Here is an 8,255-nt window from a genome sequence, read left to right as displayed (position 1 = left end):
AAAAATGTTTTTCAATCTTTCAATGGTTTTTAATAATGTTGGTTGGATTTTAGCTCTTATATTTGATAATTCATTTTTATATAACTATTAAAAATAAACAAGCACTTTACTTTATCACATTATTGTAGACTGTTCAATTCAATGTAAACAACTTGAGAATGATACTCGTTTCGCTTATCGTTAGCAACAGTCTAATAATGCGATAAAACAAGGTACTTGTTTATTTTTAGGTGTTTTTAATTAACATTGTACCTAATTAGACTTGAGAAAGGTGTAATCACCTGAAACAATATTGTAGAGTACTCAGGTATATTTAATAAAAACCACTGAAACATTTAAAAGCGTTTTCTCATTATTTTATTAAAATACAATTGTTTATTAAAGAACAACAAGACACTACTTTTGACATTAGAAGGAAGAAAAGTTCCTCCCTGCTCCAGGCCGCACCGAACCTGTCAGACGAAGCGTGGATAAGCGATTCACGTGCCTTGTAAAGGTTGTTAAGAACCTCAACTGTCACGACCGCACTTCTTTTCATGGAACCATTTTGATAATGTCGAACCAACGAGAACACATTACTACTTTTGCAGCAGCTTAAACATATTATATTAAATGACAATACCCTATTCCACAAATAAAAAAACAGTCAAGAAAGACCTTTGGTATGACTAAATTGGATGTAGTACTCTCAGTTTGATGAGCGTAACTCTCCGAGTTCCGCGTCCAGCACGCCGCACGGACAGATCGTGTAATCGGACCTTAATAAAGGTCATAATACACGGTCTGCGAACCAGTAAGGGTCTATGTAGGCCTTGTAGCCGAGCCTTAGCAGGTTGAGTACAGTCGCCACAAGTTAAGCTTGGATTGCCACTCCACGCACCGTGTAATGACTCCTTTAAGCGCATACATATTTGCTGTACAGGATGTTTTCATTTTCAGTCTAATACTATTTACCTTATTTATCTCCGATGTAAACAAGCCTGGCCTACAATTTTTTTATTCATGTATTACCTCAACAATATAATAAAATAGAACACATATTAATCATAAATGTTTGTTTGGTACGTATTTTAACTTTCTGTTACTATGTCCTTTTCAATCATTCCTGTTGGACAGTATGTAAATTCGTTTCGGTCTCGTGTAAGTAATTATTTATTAAACGAAAGTGAAATCAAATATATCTACATAATGTAGAAACTAGATTAAAAATTTGTGCCAAATAACAAACAGATGTTGTTACACTTTTGTCTTATCTCGTAACATTTGAAAATATAAATAGAACATCTTCCTAAATCATTAATTTTGACTTCAATTTTTCTGTTTATTCGATAATGATAGGCATAATACAATAATAAGACATTGATAGCCAATTTATCTTCATTTATTATTATTAAATATTGTTATTAAAAATGTGCTGGACTTTGATAGCTATAATTTACAGTAGTCTGAAAAATGTTTAAATATATAAGTATATAATCATAATAGGAATAGCAAATGTAAGTAATAGATTTATCACAAGAATAGAAAACTCTAATCACAAAATGAATATTGAAATGTATGAAATACGTAATTAATCGTAATGATTTAATAAGGGTAACAGTTTCTCATGAAGGTACCAAAAATATTAGGTATCATTTACTAGTATTAATTAGTACTTGCAACATAGGCAAAGCAAAAAATTTTTATTATAATGCATCTGAGAGGTACCTAATGGAATTAGTTAATATACTTGCTTGGATAGTTTGTAAATTAGCCGGATAGTTTACAAACTCTCCAAATATCTGGTTTAGGATATATACTTTGGAACGTAAGGTTACGGTGGGAGAAGACAACAGCTAGTTGTTTGGGAGGTACAATCGGAGTCAAGAGTACATAAAATTAGAAATTCGTGATTAATTAATTTTTGCAGCATATCATGAGGTAAATAAATACTATCTATACTAAAAAAAAGTATACGGTTTGAGAGAAAATTTGGAATTCGACCAAAAACTTAATAAAATAAGAAATAACGAATAATATGGAAAATTTTTAACTGACTTGGCAGTGAGTATGACTTGCTTGTAACTGCTTAAGGATGTTTGGGAGGTACAATCGGAGTCAAGAGTACATAAAATTAGAAATTCGTGATTAATTAGGTTTTGCAGCATATTNATTTTTTAAAATTTCAATAAATTTTTAACGGTTTAGTTAATCGATTTGTAATTTTTAGAGGAGTTTATAGAATTGAATGAGGAACGGTTTTAAAAATTTTGATTTGTCTCGTAGCATTTTGACATACCTGCCATAACGTATGCATATGATAAAGGACAAATATGAAACGATTGGATATTTGAAATAATAAGTTCAAAATTATTCTAAAAGGTGTATCAGGAATGCAAGCTGTATTACCTATGTATATAACATAACAATCTCAACAAAAGGGATCAAGTTCGATACAAACAAGGTTAGGAGATGTAGTCGGCTTTCCCGATAAAAAAAAATTAGATCTGAACGGGTGTTAAGTTAGCCGAAGGTACATGACACACACACACATAGAGATACACAGACCTAGACTTACCATTTGCTAACCTAATATGCCAAAGAACGAATACATGAACCACCCTCTTCTATCTCATTAGAAGACAGTTTCGTTACCAATATTTGGTACTGATTCAAATTTTGTAACTGTTTATGTTCCATAACTCAAAAAACAAAACTAGCGAAACTAAGGACTTGTTTTATTCATGTATAGATAGCTGTTGTAAACAAAAAAAAACTACCTTCAATATGTTAACGCTGCATTGTCCTAGTTTACAGAACCCACGAGGCCTCTTCTCAACGAAACCACAAATAAAACTACGATTTTTTAGTTCAACTTTTCCTTCAGTTTTTACGCAATGCTAATTTCAAGGTCTCCTAACTTGGCATCTGTGTTTAAGAACACCCAAATTAAAATTCTCCGCTTATTTATTCGGTTACAACACTATTTTGAGGTCACCAACGTTCAGCAGATAAATATTCCAAAATATGCATATAAAAAGTCCCAAAAAAGTGAAATAGTGGATGACTCAATTATTGTCGTCTTCGGCCCAAATGGCATCGTGATGTGAGATTGTAAATGTTATTAGAAGTAAATTAGAAGTGTGACTTTAAAGCAGAAAATTTCCTCAAATCGAATTTTATCTAACTCGGACATAACTGGTTACATTTAGGAGATTTTTGTTAGGGAACTTTAACACTATACCTTTAATTAATTAATAAATTGTCTACATTCACCATAAATATAAATATATATAAATGAATGTTTGTCTGTATGTCCTTTTTAAAATCGTAAACTATGCATTTGATCATGTGATGAACTTTGCATGAGCCAAAAAAAGTTTCTGAGTTGGTACGACCAATTTTCGATACTTGGCTTTAATGCTTTTTCATATAAAATTAGTAATATACAAACCTATTTCAACATTTTACAAAATTCTATCTCTTTAGGAAGCTGAAAGGGGTTTGCAAAGTTTGCATGTTTGTTTTTCATCCGATTTGTTTTAAATGGAACATTATTTGTGGTCAGATTTATTTGAAACTTGGTCTTAATGGTCTTTCATTTAATTTCTGAAAGACCTACTCGGCCTTTTTAAAAATTCAACTTCCAAAGGGAGGAGGGGATAAAAAGGTGTTGCAATTTTTGTTTGGGACATACTTTATTTGTGGTTGAATTTACTGGAAACTTGATATATGTATATGCTGTTTGATATTATTATTTAAATGAAAAGTGGTTGCAAGGTTTCCATGGGGTATATTTTATTTGTACTCGGATTTACTAGAAGGTTGCTCGTTGTTGAAATTAAGCAAATACGTGTTTTGGCAATTTTTAAAAATCAACCCTTAAGGATGAAATATTGTTGCTACGTTTGTATTTGAAATCTAAGATGGCGACATTACATAAAATTAAAACGTTGTAAGGGTGAATTGGGAGTTAAAAGGTTTTATGGAGAAACAATATTAACTTCTACCAGCGAAGCCGAGGGGAAAAGCTAGTTAATTAATAAATTGTGTACTGTCTACATTCACCATAAAGTTTTCCCTATTAGCAATAAATAAAGTTACCCGTAAACAGCTAAAATGACGTCACCGAAACCTCAAACATAAAAATCTAAACGCCAATTGGCATTTGGCACCTTCGTGTCTTTACCACATTATTTCCTCAATAACGAAAGTGAATTATGGTTCAAAAGAAATTGATTATCAGACAAATAGATACTCGTTATAAAAATGAGGTCAAAAGAAGATCATAAACCGAGACCTTAATAACTAAAACTGTAATGCAACCATAGTCACGTTGTACACATCAACATTAAGCTTTCATATGTTCAGACGATGTTTATGTTAAGGCCTTTTGAGTAAATCGCATTTGATAACTGCATGCATGCATGCATCATATGCTGTTTCAGTTTGCCTTCTTTCTCTTGTTTCAACAAATGGTTAACTACAAGGTCTATAGAATGAAGATTTATTATAGTTAAAGATACCTCTTATTTCGAAACGGTTATGTATATGTTATATTCCAAAATTGGAACAAAGACTTTTTAAAAAAGTTTATTAATACAAAGTACAAACTATACTAGGTCTAGTCTTAAGCTAGAATAACTNTTTTATTTGTACTCGGATTTACTCGAAGGTTGCTCATTGTTGAAATTAAGCAAATACGTGTTTTGGCAATTTTTAAAAATCAACCCTTAAGGATGAAATATTGTTGCTACGTTTGTATTTGAAATCTAAGATGGCGACATTACATAAAATTAAAACGTTGTAAGGGTGAATTGGGAGTTAAAAGGTTTTATGGAGAAACAATATTAACTTCTACCAGCGAAGCCGAGGGGAAAAGCTAGTTAATTAATAAATTGTGTACTGTCTACATTCACCATAAAGTTTTCCCTATTAGCAATAAATAAAGTTACCCGTAAACAGCTAAAATGACGTCACCGAAACCTCAAACATAAAAATCTAAACGCCAATTGGCATTTGGCACCTTCGTGTCTTTACCACATTATTTCCTCAATAACGAAAGTGAATTATGGTTCAAAAGAAATTGATTATCAGACAAATAGATACTCGTTATAAAAATGAGGTCAAAAGAAGATCATAAACCGAGACCTTAATAACTAAAACTGTAATGCAACCATAGTCACGTTGTACACATCAACATTAAGCTTTCATATGTTCAGACGATGTTTATGTTAAGGCCTTTTGAGTAAATCGCATTTGATAACTGCATGCATGCATGCATCATATGCTGTTTCAGTTTGCCTTCTTTCTCTTGTTTCAACAAATGGTTAACTACAAGGTCTATAGAATGAAGATTTATTATAGTTAAAGATACCTCTTATTTCGAAACGGTTATGTATACAGGGTGGATCAATTTAGATGTCCCCTTATAGTAACCAAATTAAATGCAGCGTTGTTATTGTTCGATGCCCACTAATTAAGTAATTATTTATATTATCATCGTCATCATCATCATTATTATCATCATTCGGTCATCAGGTGGAAAGGCACTTGTCACGCATTTCCACTATTCCTCATATCCCTTTTCATTATGTTGTCTTCCCTCTGAACGTTTAATTTTTTCAGGACCTCTTATAGAAGATATTACCAGTTACTGTTTACAATTTATCTAGAGCACTACACATCGAACCAATGATTTTGAAATGAACAATACGAATAAAATAATTTACGACACACGGGATTCTGAAATACCTCTAACAAATGTTTTGAATCTCCAAATTAACCTTTCCAAACACAGAAGGGTTGTCTTTCTAATATAATCGACTCTTTTTTCAATCCTCGGTTATCTGACTCCCCAAATATGGAAAACAGACGATTTAATATAATTATCCATTTTCAATTTTTATATTAGCTCTGACGCTACATTTACCACCCTTAGATAACAATCATTTTGTTTCATTGTTATTTACTTGTATTCCTATTGTTAGATAGCAGATGCAGAAAGAAAATTAATTTCAAAAACAAAATTTTACTTACAATATAAAAATAACGAAACGCCTAGGAAAATTAAGGGCAGAATGAGGTGAGAGATATGTTCCCAAAAATGCTCTGGTAGTGTCACATCCAAATGGGTTAATTCAAAAACGCTAAAAAGGCTTATTCAAATAGGAGAAGTAGTGATTATTTATAACATAAACATTGTGTTCATTTTCATTGTTAGTGTTATGAAGTTCTAATATTAAAATCTTTCTCGTTTTTATCTTTTGGAATGTTTATTTATTTGCATTTATGTTTTATTCATATTTCGAAACTCATGAATGTACAATCATTTCTATTCATTGCTGTTCGCAACATAGTAAAATCCGTCTATAATAACTCCATTTATAGCGTCGGTTCGGATGTAAGAATAAAATTTTGTACATTTAATTGACTGTATATGAACCCAAAATATAAACCCTTTTTCTTGTATTTTATACCTACTGCTTATAGTCTGATATTCTCTTACACCGACGAATTCGATTTTCGTTCTAATCATTAAAAATCCGGATACAACGGCAGCGTCATGATGACAAACAATACACTATTTGCAAGCGTAAGTTTTCAAAAGTTTTAATAAAATTGTGACTTTATTAAATTACTTGAAATTTACCGCTTATAAGTAGGTTTTATTCCGGACTACCGGGCTATCGTTATATCCAAATTTAAAACATCGCTAAAACCGTATACCTATGTCGCCATAAGAGAAGATGTTAATATTTCAGGATTTTAGCTTCCGTTCGTGAACAAACTAACCAAAATGAAAGTTGATGGTAGTAAAAGAGCTTATCGGTTACATTTTTCTTTTGCATTTCACCGGCTCGCACATTTCTGTAACATAATAGCCTTCTCCGACTGGCCTACTACTTCAGTTTGTAACTAAAAACACATAACGAGCAAAATTCCTAGCTTTGTAGATTTTACTCACTGATTTTTTATACTTGAAAACATCCCTGTACTTTTAATGATGCGCACAGAACCAGGATGAATTTTTATAGGTACTTTTATGGCACGAGTGTCACGCACGCGTGAACCATGTACAGAGTCGTTTCACCTTCTTCTATAATGAACGTAAAATTCCGATACCTTTAATTTGATATACGGTACATGTATTTACGACCTACGCAAAAAAAGTACTTCCAAATTGCTATCAAGCGTTTACTTATTAGATCTTTCTTTTTCCTATCAGCTAATACATTATTACAGTGTCTTTTGTGCATAGATATTTTATTCCTATTTGAGTTTTAGGGATGGCTCTCTACTAATTGAAACACTGAAGATTTTTAATTAGTGATTATTCTTTTTTCCTACTTAAAAATGTTTCATTTATTGTTAAATTTGTTAATCAAACTTTGAAATAAAAAGTTTCTGGGATGTAAAAAGTAACAAACTCACCTCGAAGTTGGTAAATGCTAATATCAAGCTTGTATCACTTATAACTCATAACAAACGAAATGCTTTTGAAAGCGTGCAATTTGTAATGTTCCAATGATCCCCCCGACAATGCACCAGGCGATTTGAGATGGAGACCACTCCAGCGGCTTTTTTAGAATCGACTATCAAGAAACAATTCTTCAACCTTGACCGGTGGCACAGGACCGATTCGTGCAAATGATTACTTACCGTGCGGGATTGATGGCAACCGTTACTTACACATGTAAATGAACGATAAGATAATTTTTATCGTTTTCCCGCACGTACAATGATTTTCAATAATTTCGGTAAACAAATACATGATTATTTTCAATTAGCTACTGTCTGGGACGACAGTATTAGTAAACGAACAAAAACGTGGCTTCGCAGTAGCCATTTTAAATCCGCCGCGTTAAAAAACGGTAAAGGTCTAGATGATGGCCCCCACCCCCGAAGGGATGGTGGGATCGAAAGAGGAGGTCTCCTCGACCACTGTACCATAAAAAGTTCGTGGCGGTCTCACCCCCATAAAAAGTTACAGTTATAGGGGTTCAAGTTTAATAAATATGCCAATTTTTATACATTTCTAGGCATTAAATATTTATATAGTCTTTAAACAATATTCAAAGGTAAAACTAATGGAAAAATACATAAAAATATTGAGAAAGTTATATAAAACACTATTTAAATATCTTTATCAATAGGGTAGGTTAGGTTAGGTTAGGTTATCGGGTTTTGTTCAAGTGACCACCCTCTTTCGATCCCCCACCTCCACCCGCTTGAAAATATTTTTTTTATTGAATTTTATTTGAATTATAGTGTAT

The 8,255-nt window shown here is 32.2% G+C and overlaps 1 protein-coding gene across 4 annotated transcripts in view; it reads right to left on the bottom strand.

Moving 5' to 3' along the window:
- LOC108743865 (UDP-glucuronosyltransferase 2B15) overlaps nt 1–8,255 on the bottom strand; it is a 26,870-nt gene that overhangs the window by 16,006 nt on the left and 2,609 nt on the right. The window contains exon 1 of one of the 4 annotated variants that reach the window (XM_018479466.2): nt 7,414–7,637. The exons of 1 other annotated variant lie outside the window; for it this stretch is intronic. The gene's annotated coding sequence lies outside the window, so the exon portion shown is untranslated. Of the gene's footprint in view, nt 1–2,557; nt 2,695–2,759; nt 2,857–7,413; nt 7,638–8,255 lie in introns of those variants that run through there. 2 more of the 4 variants (XM_018479473.1, XM_018479494.2) reach the window with 2 other exon arrangements.

The sequence above is a fragment of the Agrilus planipennis genome, unplaced genomic scaffold (genome assembly GCF_000699045.2).
Source record: "Agrilus planipennis isolate EAB-ADULT unplaced genomic scaffold, Apla_2.0 scaffold19, whole genome shotgun sequence".
NCBI classification, from domain to species: domain Eukaryota; kingdom Metazoa; phylum Arthropoda; class Insecta; order Coleoptera; family Buprestidae; genus Agrilus; species Agrilus planipennis.
This window is presented reverse-complemented; position numbering and strand designations above follow the sequence as displayed.